Genomic DNA, 16,401 nt, shown 5'->3' on the forward strand with positions numbered 1-16,401 from the left:
TCTGAGACTGCTATTGGGAACATTTAACACTTTGTTTGTAAATTGTGGCACAATTCACACTGAATTTTATTAATAAATACCACCGGAGACTTTTTTTGTGTCTCCTGGTTTGATGCGATGTTTATTTTTAAAACCTCAGGCACTATTATAATAATATTTAACGCACATATATCATTTTTTCAGTGTTTATTAGTGGGATTTTGGTTCTTTTTTGCGCTACCTTATTTCTGTTGTTTGCATTTTGGTCTATAGCTTGATGGCTATTTTTGGGCTGTGCTAGCAAATAAGAATAATATGTTAAGACTATGAAAGCATATGACTATGAGAATATGATGAGAATGCTTATTGTTTATAGCTGATCCTTGGACAGGTATTTTCTATGGATGTAAGCCCTCTTCTGGTATTTAACATTATATTAGGCATGTACTTTTAGAAAACATATATTTTATTGGGTTAAACCAAGTCTGTGCCAAACTTTGACCTGGATTATTAATGGTAATTTTGTGTTTATCAAGTATTTAAAACTTTATTGAAATAGTAGTATTTTTGGGCTAGTATTGTTCTTAAAATGATGTATACCTATATATAATTGGTGCTGGAATATACAGAGGAACTAGGACTTTAAAAAAAACAAAAAACAACACATTAAGGTCCAGATTACAACTGGAGCGGTATTTAATGTTTCCGCTCGAGTGCTAACTCTGCTAGAAGTAAGGTTTTTGCACATGCCGGGTAGTGAAAGAAAACAGTTTTTGCTTCCGTGCTACCCTGAGGTGCGTAAAAAGCAGTACTTAAAATATCACACGCGCGATAACGTATTCCCCCCCATAGAAGTAAATGGAGCAAAAAAACACCCTACTCGCAAGCAAACCCGATCACAAATTCTCAAGTGCGTTTACCTGACATGAAAATATGAATATATCATATGTCAATGTTCTTCACATAGCAGAATATGTTCTATTTATTCATAAATATATATTTCTATATATTTATTTGTATAAACCTTAGTAATCTTAAGGCGCGCTATTGAAACATTACTTATAAAATATTAAAACAAATTAATAAAAATGATTAAACATACAGTTAAATATTCTAAATTATCCATAGAATATATCTAAATATTTTACAGTATGTTTAAAAATGTTGAATCATTTTTATTACTTTCTTTTGATATTTTATATGTAATATTTCAATAACGCGCCTTATGATTACCAAGTTTTCATGTGCGCTAACCAGACCACGTTAAGATCTACATTGTTAAACTCGATATGCAAAACACATATTTTACATTCCTATGTTAGATTAAAAAGGAAATTATCCTATAAGTGAAGAACATTGAAATATTAAATATGTATCTGTACACATATATTTACACATATATACATATACGTTTTTAGATATGTGTATGTATATATCTCTATGGTAAAGCCCTTTGCATGCCTTTTTTTTATCTAACACCTGAAACCTCATATCTTTGAGCCCTTATACCTTTTTAATGCAATTTTTTTTTAAATAGTTTTTTTTTTTTTTTTTAATAATTTTTATTGAGGTAAATGCATAGACATCGCTACAGTCATAAGATAGAGTACTCTTCAAGCAAAAATTGCATATTTTCCAGAGTTATACATTTTCAATATACATTAGACATGAAATCAGAGTATCAAAGTATCAACATTCCAGTATAAACTCCTTGGAATCTCAAACACAATATACAGTATTCAATATCAGGAATGAATAAACCTAACAAGTGAGATATGCTATAATATACCAAGTTGAAGTAGAACCCTCTAAAAAACAATGCGGGGCTAGAGCCCTTGAAATATAAGTAGCAATGCCTATCATACACACAAGAGAACATATAAAGTATTGCCTCAGTTTTTTCTATTTCAACCATTTTAATCTGATGTGCATCCTCCACATAGTACGAAGTCACTTATGGACTTCCATTCACTTTAATAGTATTCAGTCGGAGGAAGACTCCATAGGCCCTTACTTGACCTTCAATTAAATAGATCGCAAACATATACACTCCACAGGTAGGCAGCGCCAGAGAAAGTAATAAGTATGAACTTCAGGGGGAGGCGCCTGTTAACAGGCTGGAAAAGCTCTGTAGTAAATCTTGTGCTCGCCCCCTGTGGAACATTTACAGGTCTATGGTAAAAAAACGACATAAGTGGGCCATTATAAACATAATAACAATAAGAATGGGCAGAGACTTCCCAGATCTGCCCGAGATTGTGGAAGGTGACACGTCACCTCCATCCCCTACAAGTAAAATTATTGGGGGGGGGGGCGGAAACTAATATAGTATGTGGCCTGCTCCGTCTATATAGAGATATTCTCTGTGTATACTATAAGAAATATAAAACTTTATACATAAAATCAAATACAAGGCGTATAAATAAATAACCAGGTATAAGTCAACCATAGGGTGCAAAAAGTCTGAATTTCAGAGTTAGATACATACACAAGTAACACAAGTAGAGGGAAATACACTCACACCTACCCACAGGCCCCACTAACCTCACTATTAATAATAGACATAAGCATACAGGGACTCAAGCATTGCTCACATTTAAAGTCTAATATAACTTTATACTTCTTGAAACCCCTACACCCTGGTTAGAGCAAACATAGGAGGCAGTGCCCAAATTTTAGTAGTCACTTGCTCTAGAGAAGTTGATTATGTAATTCTCCTCATTAACTCAGAGGGCAAACACTAAATTACAAGCTACTTATAGATACAGCACATGCCATCTGCAATATATTATCAAAAGGGTTAGACTAGGCAGCCTCTGCGACTCCATCATCCCGGCCGCAGATGACAGAGAGGCAATTGTATATACAAGATATTGTAAGCAAATAGCTGCTGCTTAATACCTTAACCCTATGAAATACATAACTTAGACCCAGTGTTAAACAAATAGCAGAGAATATGTGTCTAACAGGGTAGACCCCATAGTTTATGAAAGGCTGATCTTGAAAATATATCTGTCTAAAACTAACCCTGATGCTGCAAAACAATTGGTCAGATAAATGGCAAGTGTCAAAAAAAAAAATTAAAAAAAATATAATAATAATAATGTGAGTATACACAATGCATTTCTTAAGGGAAAAGCAGGCCACCTTCATAAGTCACAAAACAGATATATCAAGCTTGGAGGCCGTCATTAAGTTAAAACATTTCGTGCTCTCAATGGTAAGTCACATCAATGGGGGGATGTTTACCCTATGCCAGATCTATAGGTGCAGTTCCACTGAAGATTGAGGACAAGCAGTGCTTGTTCGGAATGGTCCCCATCCTGTGTTTCAAACAACTTTGCAATGTCAATATGCTGACCACACACATCTTTCCATGCTTTAATGGAGATCCCATTCCCCTTCCATGCAACTGGATTGCAGAGGTCCACTATGGTCTGCAGCTCCCACCTTATTACACCTTCTCCTTCTAAATTGGGTTTACATCATATAACATGTCTATAGGTATGAGAAGTTCACCCCTGGGGGGGGATCCACACCCATAGCCAAAACATAGCATATATATTTAGTAAAAGTGAAGTCAGAGTTGGAGAAAGCATGGACACCAATTTATCACTACAAATATTAGCCCAATGGACACTACATGTGGGGATAGGGGAAAAACATGGATAAGTCTCTAAGAAAAAAAATATTGATAGGAGCAGGGCCCATGTTCAGTCCTCAGCTTAGGAAACATAAAAGTTACCGGTTGTTTGGTACAGCACCATGGGATAGTCCTGAAATGTCCCAGTCAAGAGCCTCCAGCTCCACTAGAGTCCGGCCCCAGTTTCAGCCGACACCAACTTTGCATGTCTGCACCGGCCTCAGCGCAACACCTGCCTCACTTTTACAATAAAGTTTGGTCAGTCCAGCAGTCAGTTATAAAATCAAAAATATATGCGGAGCTGTTATAGTGTGCGACCGCTCGGTTCCAAGGCTTGCTCCGCCCCCCCCCTTTAAAATAGTTTTTATCAGACAGTTTTATTATGAGCCAACTGTACTTTTAAATATATTTTTGATGTGTTTTGTGCACTTTTTTGTCTCACATATCAGTTACCCAGAGCTCTGAAGTTGCGCCAACCCCTTATCTCTTGAGCGCAACAGTTAGTGATCCACACGTAATCTAATGTAAAGGATGAAATACCACCACAAACTTAAATACAAAAAGTTGATTTATTTGCAACAGAAACATCTTTAAAAAAACAAAAACTATAATATTTTACCTAAGAATTGACTTTAATATCCTTTAAGATGACCAGTGGCGTAACTAGAGGGGTCACTGCTGAGTCCGTGTTTAGAACTCTAGGGGGGTCCATCTTGAAAAAAAGGCCCTGCAAAACAGAACTTATAATGTAAGGAAAAAGTATGAATTTGCCTTTACAAATATGATGGCAGAGTCTCCAAGATGGCTGCCATCAGTGTATTGGTGTACAGGAAAAACTGCCACCATATTTGTACAGGAAGGATGTGCAAGTGCATATCCTCTGGCATGGATGTACCAAGGAAGAAAGGTGATTTAAAGTCACAGAGCAGCATCTACAATTCTGTGGATTATGGGTGTCTTTCATTAATAAGGTATGCAGATGAATTATACTGTTTCATTTTTATGGGGTTCATGGAAAGAGTGCTGTTGAAATGAGGGGGCACCAAAGTTTTGCTCTGGGGCCAATGAGGCTTCTTTATGCTTCTGTTAAAGGGACATGAAACTCCAATTTTCTTTAATGTTTCAGTTAGAGCATGGAATTTTAAACTTTCCAAATTACTTATATTGTCAAATTTGTTTTCTTGGTATCCTCTGTTGAAAAGCATAACTAGATGGGCTCAGGAGCACCAATAATGCACTACTGGGAACTAGCTACTAAATGGAGACTGGACTTAAATGCCTCTTGCCATTGGCTCACTCATTCTGCTTAGCTAGCTCCCAATAGCACCTTATTGCTCCTTTAACAAAGGACACTAAAAGAACAAAGCAAATTGATAATAGAATTAAATTGTAAAGTTGTTAAGAATTGTATATTTAATCTGAATCATGAAATATTTTTTTTGGTTTTCATTCCCCTTTATTGACCTTTAAATAGAAAAGGTAGTGTTGATATAACCATCATTATTTAGCCCCAAAGAGTAAATAGAAATTAACCTGTTAAAGTTTTAAATTTAAAATCGAGATTGTGGCCAACACATAAACTCTCCATATGTGCACCCTTGTAACTGTATCATGTAAGAACTCTTCCTTGCACATGTGTGGCACTTTTTAAACAGACTCTAACAGTCCTCTCTTTGTATGCATGATGTTCTAATGGTTTTTTTTAATGCAGTTTTTAATGCAGTACAAATACTCATAGGAAATACACTGTACCACAAAGCCACATAGAAACACTTTTAAAAGTACATTTGGTTCCTGTAAAATAAACACTTTATACAAATGTTTTTTTCTTTTAGTTTATTGTGAGGAACAGAACGCTTATGATTCCACAAACAATTTAAAATGACAGTGAAGTTCAAAAAAAACTTTCATGTTTCAAATAGAGCATGTAATTTTAAACAACTTTCCAATTTACTTTTATCACCAATTTTGCTTTGTTCTCTTGTTATTCTTAGTTGAAAGCTAAACCTAGGAGGTTCATATGCTAATTTCTTAGACCTTGAAGGCCGCCTCTAATCTAAATTAATTTTGATAGTTTTTCACCACTAGAGGGCATTAGTTCACGTCTTTTATATAGATAACATTGAGCTCATGCATATGAATTTACCATGGAGACAGCTCTGATTGGTTAAACTGCAAGTCTGTCAAAAGAACTGAAATAAGGGGGCAGTCTGCAGAGGCTTAGATAGAAGGTAATCACAGAGGTAAAACGTGTATAATTATAACTGGGTTGGTTATGCAAAACTGGGGAATTGGTAATTAAGGGATTATCTATCTTTTAAAACAACAAAAATTCTGGTGTTGACTGTCCCTTTAAATAAACAGTTAAATCATAAATTCATATTAGGGCTTGCTCTATGCAGACACATGGAACAAGCTGTGAAGCCAACAAGTATGGATATCTCATATAGATGTTGGGATCATTCACAATTAAACTGTAGATGAGTTGACCAAAATAACCAAGAAAAGTCACTCCAGTAGGCCCAATACTATAAAATCTATGCACCTTGGGAACATGAAAAAGCTTTGCTGGTTCCCTGTTGCAATTATGGGTCAACGATTGTGAAGTGACGGATTTTGCATATTCCACATCTTCCAAGGCTTCCAAGGCTTGTGGTTATGTACATATTGTAAGTATCAGAAACCAGCATTCTTTTACAAGAGTATTATTAAAAGTATTAAAGGGACAGTGTAGTCAAAACTAAACTTTCATGATTCAGATAGGGCATGCAATTTTAAACAACTTTCCAATTTACTTTTATCATCAAATTTGCTTTGTTACCTTGGTGGTATTTGTGAAAAGCTAAACCTAGCTAGTCTCAAACTGATTTCTAAACCGTTGAAAACCGCCTCTTAGCTCAGAGCATTTTGAAAGTTTTTCACAGTTAGACAGTATTAGTTCATGTGTGTCATATAGATAACATTGTGCTCACTCCCGTGAAGTTATTTAGGAGTCTTCACTGATTGACTACACTGCATGTCTGTCAAAAGCACTTAGATAAGGAGGCTGACTGTAGATTCTTAGATACAAGGTAGTCACAGAGGTAAAAAACGGGAAATGGGTAATAAAGGGATTGCCTATCTTTTTAAATAAGAACATTTTTGGTGTAGACTGTCCCTTTAAACTTTTTATTTCCCTGGCTTGTTATACCAGCTACAGAGTATACAATGTATGGAACATTCCGCTCTTAGTTTAATTTTTAAATAGGAAATAGCATTTTTTTGCCAATAGAAACCAAAACCCACAAGTTTTCATGGAGAGCAGATTGTATTACTATATCACTCTAATTAAACACAAAGAGGCCCATTTATCAAGCTCCATATGGAGATTGTGGGCCCGTGTTTCACCAGTTATGAAGCAGCGGTCTAAAGACCGCTGCTCTATAACTCTTTCCGCCTGCTCTGAGCAAGCGGACCGGAATTGACACCTCCGTGCTGGTGTCAGGAATTGACACCTCTCTGCTGGCGGCCTATTGTCCACTAGTCTGCAGGGGGCGGCGTTGAACCAGCAGCTCACAAGAGCTGCTGGTGCAATGCTGAATACAGAGAGCGTATTTATCAAAGTTCCGACAGACAAATGAATGCTGTACCTATACTGTGGATAATTCCCAACTGATTAAACAAAACTCTCTCATGGAAATGAGGGATGGTTTTCATGGTTATGTTAATTGGGTCAGAAGATTCTGAAATAGATTTTACTCTTAGTGATAGGTATTGTATTAACCAGGATTAACTTCCTTTGCCATTTTAGCTGTCAATATATCAGATATTTCTGCGAGTAGGTGTTAAAGATTCATTTACAATAATTTTGAGAGATTCAACATCAATTGGTAAAATCTTTGCCACCAGTTTCACTGTAAATGTGTGAGGCATTAATCCTCATCCTTCAAAGTACAGTATAGGAACTCAAGGCAGAATATGAGCAATATACAGAAAGAAGTGATAGCTACAATTTAAATTACCTCAGGAGTCTGTCTTGTTCTGAATGTGTAAAAAGAAACATATCTTATCAACAGTGAAGCTGAACAGTTACCAGAAACACGACAGCAAGTCTTCCACCAAGGGTACCTAGCAAAGACTTTTATGTTAGTCATTTCTAGCAAGTGCATTTTTATTGTGTGTGAGAACAATTTTATTAAATGCTGGCTTCAATCAGAATTTTTATTTTATTTGTGTTTACAGTTCCTTGGTGTGAAAAAGTGGACAAGCGAGATTACCGGAAACTATAGCTGTACTCATTATAACCTGTGAATTGGAAGGAGTCATTCTGTGCATTTGTACTGTTTTTATAAAATTACATGATATTTTTTTATAAGAATATACCATTTTACTGATTATTATATATATATTTTTTTTATAAACTAAACCCACATTTAGCTCCGAACTGTTTTGTTGTAATATTACTTAGGATTATATTTGCTAATGTTATGGCTCACAATCAAGAATGTTGTAGCAATGCTTTTGGAGACTCTACTGCTAAAACACTACCAATTAAAGCTAAGTCAATTTAAATTTGTGTTGGAATCAACAGTTAGTGTAAGGGATAGAAAACATGATTCCATATACAAATAATTAATTTAAAGTTGCATCATCTGTTCACAGTAAAGCTTGCATTTCTTGCTTACTGTAGCTTTGTTTTGTTTCATATAGCAGGATAACTGTCCTTGGACAAGTTGACAAAGGTCTAATTTGTTTTTTTGTTCTTTGCCTTGCAAGCTTGCCCTAGAAAACAATACATTGCACACCATAAGTTTTGATACCAATTATGCAAAGAGATCAAAGAAAATTAGATAAAAGAAATAAATTGCATGGTCTATATGAATCATGAAAGTTTTATTTTGACGGTCCCTTTAAATTTTAATATAGAAAAATGAATTAAGCACTTCCCACTTGCAGTATTCAAGGGCTTCTGCACTGACATAATGAAAAAGACATTGCTTTTTCTTTAAGTAAGATCAAGCCCCCTTAAAGAATGTAAAAAGCAAAATTTATCCTTACCGGATAAAATCATTACTTTCATAATGGAGAGAATCCACAAGCCATTACTCCTGGGATTCAACTCCTGAACACTAGGAGGAGGCACAAAGAAGTCGAAAGTTTGGAAAAGACAAAGGGACAGATTATGAGAGTAGCAATATCTTTAGCGTGAGGAGCGTTAACGCGATCGTAAGATTGCAGTGTTCTTTATGCTTAAATACATATAACAAGTGGCTCGCTGTTAAAATTACCATAATTTGTTTGCGTGAACTCTCAGTAATATATGCTTCCTATATTTTCTATGGGTAGTTTTGAGCGTTAATATGCACTCGTATTACAAGTGAAAGTAAATGCAATGGCTCGAACGCAATCACATTTACCACTCAAATTCAAATCAGCTAATAGAATGAAAGCTTTCATTCTTTTGGCTGATTTGAATTTGAACATGCAAGTCAGCCAATAGGAATACAAGGGTACACCTATATAAAAGGGGTACCTCACATTCAGAATTCAGTGTGCTAAAAACAACAAAAACTAAAAAAATGAAAAAGACAGAAGCTAAATGTCCAAAGCATGTAGGTTTGAAAAGAGAAACCTGAAAAGCTTGTAAAAAAACAAATTAATGTTCCGAAGAGGAGGACTTGTTTTAGACATTGGGTATATCCGGACTAAGCTTGAACAAAGCCTTGATGTCAAGACACTTAGCAATTTTCCTTTAATATGAAACAGAAAAATCAGAAATATGATGCTTTAAAGGGTCAGCAGATACGTCATTATCCAAACCAACTTGCAATAAGAATAATTCTTAGAATTCTAAAAGAATGTCAGGCTAAAACCCTGGTTTTCAAAAGCAAAGAAACAACTTTCCAAACAATTTTAACATTTTTAATTTATGGCCGGAAATAAGTTGTTCAATACAGCATCAACAAAACTTATTTTTGACAAACAAATAGGTATACAATATCTAATCCATCAAGATGAGAGACTCAAGATCTTGATGATTGGAGAAAGTTTGATATCTGAATCAAATTCACAGACCAGGTTCTGTGAGGCCTGAGTGGAAGATTCAGATGAATGAAGAATGCTCTGTTCAAATGATTCTTGGAAACATAAGTCATCAGGTCTATCTCTGATAGAACTAATTGTACCAAAATCTAGGAAAAAACTAGTTAAAGGAGAAAACATTCCTGTTAAAAGAATTACTTACCAAGGAAACCTGTTTCCCAGATTTCCTTCCTTGGATGTAAAATATAGATTTTTTTTTGTTTTCAATGTAAAAACCTAGAGGCTTTCTACATTGTTGCGTGGATCTGCATGTTCCCCCTTGGTGATGGATATAAGCTACATCTGGTGCATTGTATGAATAAAAACTCGGCTCTGGAGGGACCTAAAGAGTTTCAGATAATTATTGGTAACCACTCCTCCTGAGGAAACCAAACTCCCTGTGCTCTCCTGGACCTCCAGACTGAAACCCAATCGCAGAGAATTGTGTCTACAGTCATTTTCCAAGTTGGGCAAATAAATGAAGCCCCCAGAAAAGTAAAGTATGTGATAAGGGCTGGTATTATATGTAATACCATTAAGATGTTTTTTTTATTTTTATTTTATAAATATACTTATTTGTAATAGAGCGACCATCCATATCTATATGTTGACATATGTTTACAAGTACAAAGTGGGAGGGATTGCACCCCCTAGTGTAAGCAACAAATAATTATAAGCTCACAGGTTCTCACCTGCAGGGAAACTGCTAATTAAACATCAACATATATGTAATTGACACCATAAAGTATTACATCCAGTTTAATCAAAGTCAGATACAACTCATGTTAACTATCCGTGTTTTGTATGATAAAGACTATCTTAAAGCTGTTTATTTTGAACTAAACAGGCAGTCAATGTCTGCGTATATCTAGGGGTTAAAGGGGCAGTAAATATTTTGTGATTGTAATATAAACACTTTAATTATGCCTAGTAAATCAGCTTTGTATCCAACTTATTATTTATTTTGCCTCCCTTTCCTGCAGTTGAATTATGACATTTAAGAGTTTTTCATTTCTGAGAATTACAAAAGCATGTGGCAGACATTACAAGCCTAATCCTGACACATATCTATCTCTAATTGGCTTCAACAGCGGGGGAAAAATAATAAACTATAGAACAACTATAGTTTTGCTAACAAACTGTCAGTGGCTGGTTGTGTCTACTAGAGTATCAAGTCCTCCACCACTTGCCTTTAATTATAACTTACATATAACTACCCAAACAAAGGGATTAAACACAGCTCTAGAGCAGCAATAGAGTACTGGGAGCTGGCTGAACACATATAATGAGCCAATAACAAAAGGCATATGTGTGTAGTCAACAATCACCAGTAGTGCACCTCTGCTTCTGAGCCTTCAACAAAGAGAATGAATACAATATAATAACATTAGAAAATTGCAAAGACTCTTCGTATGCTCTATTTGAACCAATAAAAGTTTAATTGTGACTTTCACTTCCCTTTAATTATTGATATATACCATGCATGTATCTAAATATGCCTTTAACTCTTAGGGGCCGAATTATCACGCTCCGAATGGAGATCAATACCCCTGTTTCCACTTAAGCCTTCAGGCTCGCCGGAAACAGCAGTTATACGAAAGACCGCTTCTCCATAACTTGTCCGCCTGCTCTGATGCTGCGGACATCAATCCGCCCGATCCTATACGATTGTGCTGATTGACACCTCCTGCTAGTGGCCGATTGGCCGCGAATCTGCAGGGGGCGGCATTGCACAAGCAGTTCACAAGAACTGCTTGTGCAATGATGAATGCGTATGCTGTCAGCATTTATCGATGTGCGGCGGACATGATACGCACTTTAATAAATCGGCCCCTAAATACGTAAAAAAGTTGACCACACAAAGTAAAAGGGATATGAAACCCAGCAATTTATTTTGTGATTCAACCAGAGAAAAGTTTACAATTTACTTACCTAGGAAGGTGTCTGGAGCACAAAATGGGAGGAAATAGTGCTGCCATCTAGTGTTCTTACAAATGGATAACATTCTGGCAAAACTGCTGCTATTTAGTGCTCCAGACACGTGCACGCTCATAAGCTTACGCCTCTGCTTTTCAACTAAATATACCAAAATAATTAAGGAAATTTGATAATAGAAGTAAATTTGAAAGTTATTTAAAAATGCCTGCTCCATCTGAATCATGAAAGAAAAATGTGTTCCATGTGTCTTTAAAGGGACAGTCTACACCAGAATTTTTATTGTTTTAAAAGATAGATAATCCCTTTATTACCCATTTCACAGTTTTGCAAAACCAACACAGTTATATTAATATACGTTTAACCTCTGTGATTATCTTGTATCTAAGCCTCTGCAAACTGCCCCTTTTTTCAGTTATTTTGACAGACTTGCAGTCTAGCCAATTAGTGCCTGCTCCCAGATTACTTCACGTGCACGAGCACAGTGTTATCTATATGAAATACGTGAACTAACACCCTCTAGTGGTGAAAAACTGTTAAAATGCAATCTGAAAGAGGTGGGCTTCAAGGTCTATGAAATTAACATATGAACCTCCTAGTTTAAGCTTTCAACTAAGAATACCAAGAGAACAAAGCAAAATTGGTGATAAAAGTAAATTGGAAAATTGTTTAAAATTACATGCTCTATCTGAATCATGAAAGTTTATATTGGCCTAGACTGTCCCTTTAACTCTCCAAATTCTGTTATTCTTAGATATTGTTTGAAAAACATGTTTTTTTATGCCTTTATGCCAAAAGTATTTATACAGCTAAATATATTCATCTAAGTTTAAAATCAAACTCATTTAGTTCAATTACCTTCAAGTCTTTAATTATTTAGATTTGCATGAAGAATGAGCAGTAATTGCTATATTTGTACATTTTTTTTCCTCAGCAATAAAAAAGCTGCTCTTAGTTTAATTTAGCAGCACCTGTTTCCCCTAATTTAATTTAATTTCAGAAAAATAAAGGATGCAACTAGCTTTTTTTTTATTTTTTTACCCAAAGGATAACCTCACTGAAAAGACCAAAACTTTTAATGAGTTATAATAGGTAGAACTTTTTTTTTTTAACAGTTGGTTACTTAATGTTTGAGGGATTATTTTATCTTCAGGGATGTTTTAAGAACTCATTTCTTTTTATTGTTGATTATAAACATAAACCATGAGTGGGTAAGATACCAGATGTTACTTAGAGGGGTCTTAATTGAAACTTTTAATGCAGATTATTGCTTATTTAAAGAAACATCCATTGCTTAATAAACATCTTATTACTGGGAAATCCACTGATAAAAGCACAATGAATACAGTAAATAAAGTGCTGCATTGTTATTTTGTAGGTACTAGACACCTTTTCTCCATTAAAAAAAAACAATTAAAAATGATATTTTATGACTATGTTTTGATGGTTATAATCCAGACTGGATTATATTTGATTTTATACAGTTGAAGTATGTACATTATCTTGCCTATTGCAAGAATTTAATTGTGCTGAATGGACTTCCCATTCATCCTATACCTGAGTATTGGCATTACTAAAAGGGGCAATGGGGCTAGGGTTGCCACCTGTCCCTTAAAATACAGAACACTTATGAGTTACACATGCTGCAGGGTGTGCAGGGAGGAAAATGAATAGTGCTGTTCAGAAACACAATGCATGTTCCTCTCTGCACACCCTGCAGCATGTGTACCTCATAAGTATCCAGGAAAACATGGCTGAGGTGGCAACCCTAAATGGGGCATCATCCCCTCATGTCGGCCATGTTTTCCTAGACACTTATGAGTTACACATGTTGCAGGGTAAGAAGGGCAGAACATGTATTGTGTCTCTAGACATCACATGAATAGTGCTGATGAAAAGCACAATACATGGTACTCCCTACACACCCTACAGCATGTTTAACTCATAAGTGTCCAGGAAAACATGGCTGAGGTGGCAACCCTAAATGGGGCATCAACCCCTCATGTCGGCCATGTTTTCCTAGACACTTATGAGTTACACATGTTGCAGGGTAAGAAGGGCAGAACATGTATTGTGTCTTTAGACATCATATGAATAGTGCTGATGAAAAGCACAATGCATGGTACTCCCTACACACCCTACAGCATGTTTAACTCATAAGTGTCCAGGAAAACATGGCCAAGGTGACAACCCTATGTGTAATGGCTTACTTCATCTTGTGCCCTACCCAAACACAAGTGGGAGAGGCCACCCCACCCCAGAACTTCAGGACTTGTATTATAAGTCATTTCATCAGTAGATTACTATCTATTTAGATAAGGAATTTCGGATATGAGAAAAAAAATAAAACATTTTCCTCAAACCAAAAAAGTTCACCTTTTTTCCTTTTGATTTTAAAAGAAATTCAAGCCCCTAACATATAATGGGCCCTAGGCACTGTGCCTGCTATGCCTAATGAATAAGTTGCCACTGCTTAAATATAATGAATGCAGTATTTATTTGTTTTATCAATGTAGAACAGGGATGGCTAACTGGTGTCCTACCGGTCTGCTTTCAGGGGCCCTCCCAGCCAGCAAACCAGCTTTCCATTGTTTTTAATTGCTTTTAAATTTAAAGTGAACAATTTTCAGATAGAGAGAATTGGTATGGGGCTGTTAAATCTGTGAATCCTGGAAGTGTGGGAAAAAAACTATTTAAAGGGACATAAAACCCAAAATATTTCTTTCATGATTCAGAGAATACAATTTTTTTAAAAAAAGTTTCCAATTTACTGCTATTTTCAAATTTGCTCTGTTCTTATGTTATTCTTTGTTGAAGAGATGTGTAGATAGGTAGCGTTCACATGTCTGGACACTACATGACAGAAAATAGTGCTGCCATATAGTGCTCTTGCTATAACATTGTTGCAAAACTGCTACCATATAGTGCTGCAGACACGTGCACACCCCTGAACTTACTTTCCTGATTTTCAACAAAGGATAACAAAAAACAAAGTACATTTTATAATAGAAGTACATTGCAAAGTTGCTTAAAATTGTACCTTTTTGTTCCTTTAAAGCTAATAAAATAAGATTTTACGTTCAGCATATCATTGTAATGGTAATTTAAATTGGCACACAAGTCATGGATAACTTACAGACATTAAACACATTTTGTATCCTATAGAGGCAAAAAACACATTCTAACCTAGGTTTTCTTTAAAGTGCTGCAAATCAAGTCTCTGCTTTAGACTTTTTGCCTCAGAAATGTGATTTTGGCCTCTTTAGGGATCTTTGGACAAGTACAGTATTTACAGAAAGCAAGAGATATTTATTCTCCATTTATAAGCAAGCTGTCTGTTTTTCTGTAAAATAAAAATCTATGCTATTACTTATCAGTGCCAGAAACACAAACAATGACAAAAAACAATAACGTGTTCAGTATACCAGTGCCGTGCACATAAAGTGTGATAGGAGTTTTTTTAGTTCTGACAAATAAAGGAGCTCAGTATAATTAACAATAGATTATCTCTTATTTAGGGATGCATTTATATTCCAGATCATGTCTTGCAGAGAGTATTTCTAAAGAGAAAACTATACCCACTCACTGTGATGCATGTTAATTTTTTTTTTTTCAAACGCCTGTAGCGTGGCGTAGCGGCCCCCTACAGCAATGGGCCCCCCACCCGCCTCCCTCCGTAGCCTCCCACTTATGTTAACATGCTTTGGTTAAAATATTTAGCCATCAGATCCTAATACCAGATTGTACGTTATTCTTTCTGCAACACTGAGCAAACAATAGCGCGCCCTACACTTTTTACTTCACCTTTAATCTAGCCCATAGTATGCATGACACCTATCTAGGCATTCTGAAATGGAGAGGAGCTCATTTTCACAAAAGAGAAAGACATAAATTTGCCAATACTAGGAAATTGGAAAGTGTTTTTTATAATTACATGCTCCGTCTGAATCATGTCATTTTTATTTTGACTTTGACATCCATTTTAAAAAGTAGCTCTCAGAAATGGTTTTATCTATAGCAAATAAAATAGATTGCAATTAAATTGTAACATCAAATTCAGTTTTCCCAGATCTCATGTGATCCATGAAATTATGTTGAAACCCCTGTCAATTGATTTAACAGTTATAAATTACTTTGGTTACCATTTTTCCTATCACAACCATCAACAAAATTTTAAATAAAAATAGTCCATGTATACAATTATCTACTTAATTTACTTCACTGCTCTTAATTATGATAATTTCTTTTCTTGACAGTGAACTTTTGCATATCATTTCCATAACCTAATAGGGTAATGTTTTGTCATACGCAGTTGCATTAGATTTCTCAGTACAATACCTCAATATATTATATAAGTTAATTATATCTCGTCTCAAGAAAACACGTCTAATTTTTCTAGCCTCTCCATAGTTTCTCAGAACCTTTTTAATTATGTGATGTACATTTTAAAAGTGTGTACACAACATTGTTTATTGAAGGGACATAAAAACAGTTTATGATTTTAATATTAATTAATATTAATTAAGGACAAGCGAACAATACGAAGACGAGGACGGTATCTCTTGAAAAAGCTGTATAGCTGTTTATTCATTGATAATTATAACAAGTGTAATCTGTAAGCAGTCAGTGAATGATCACATGTTAACCTTACAAAACCTTTATTAAGGCAACATATGTTGCACCAATTAGATATTAACCCCATACTCCACCGGTGCACAACAAGTTCTATTCGGAACTTCTAGTCAGGTATGTCATGATTACAAGCCATAATTATCAATGTCACA

The sequence above is a fragment of the Bombina bombina genome, chromosome 2 (genome assembly GCF_027579735.1).
Source record: "Bombina bombina isolate aBomBom1 chromosome 2, aBomBom1.pri, whole genome shotgun sequence".
Classification (NCBI taxonomy): domain Eukaryota; kingdom Metazoa; phylum Chordata; class Amphibia; order Anura; family Bombinatoridae; genus Bombina; species Bombina bombina.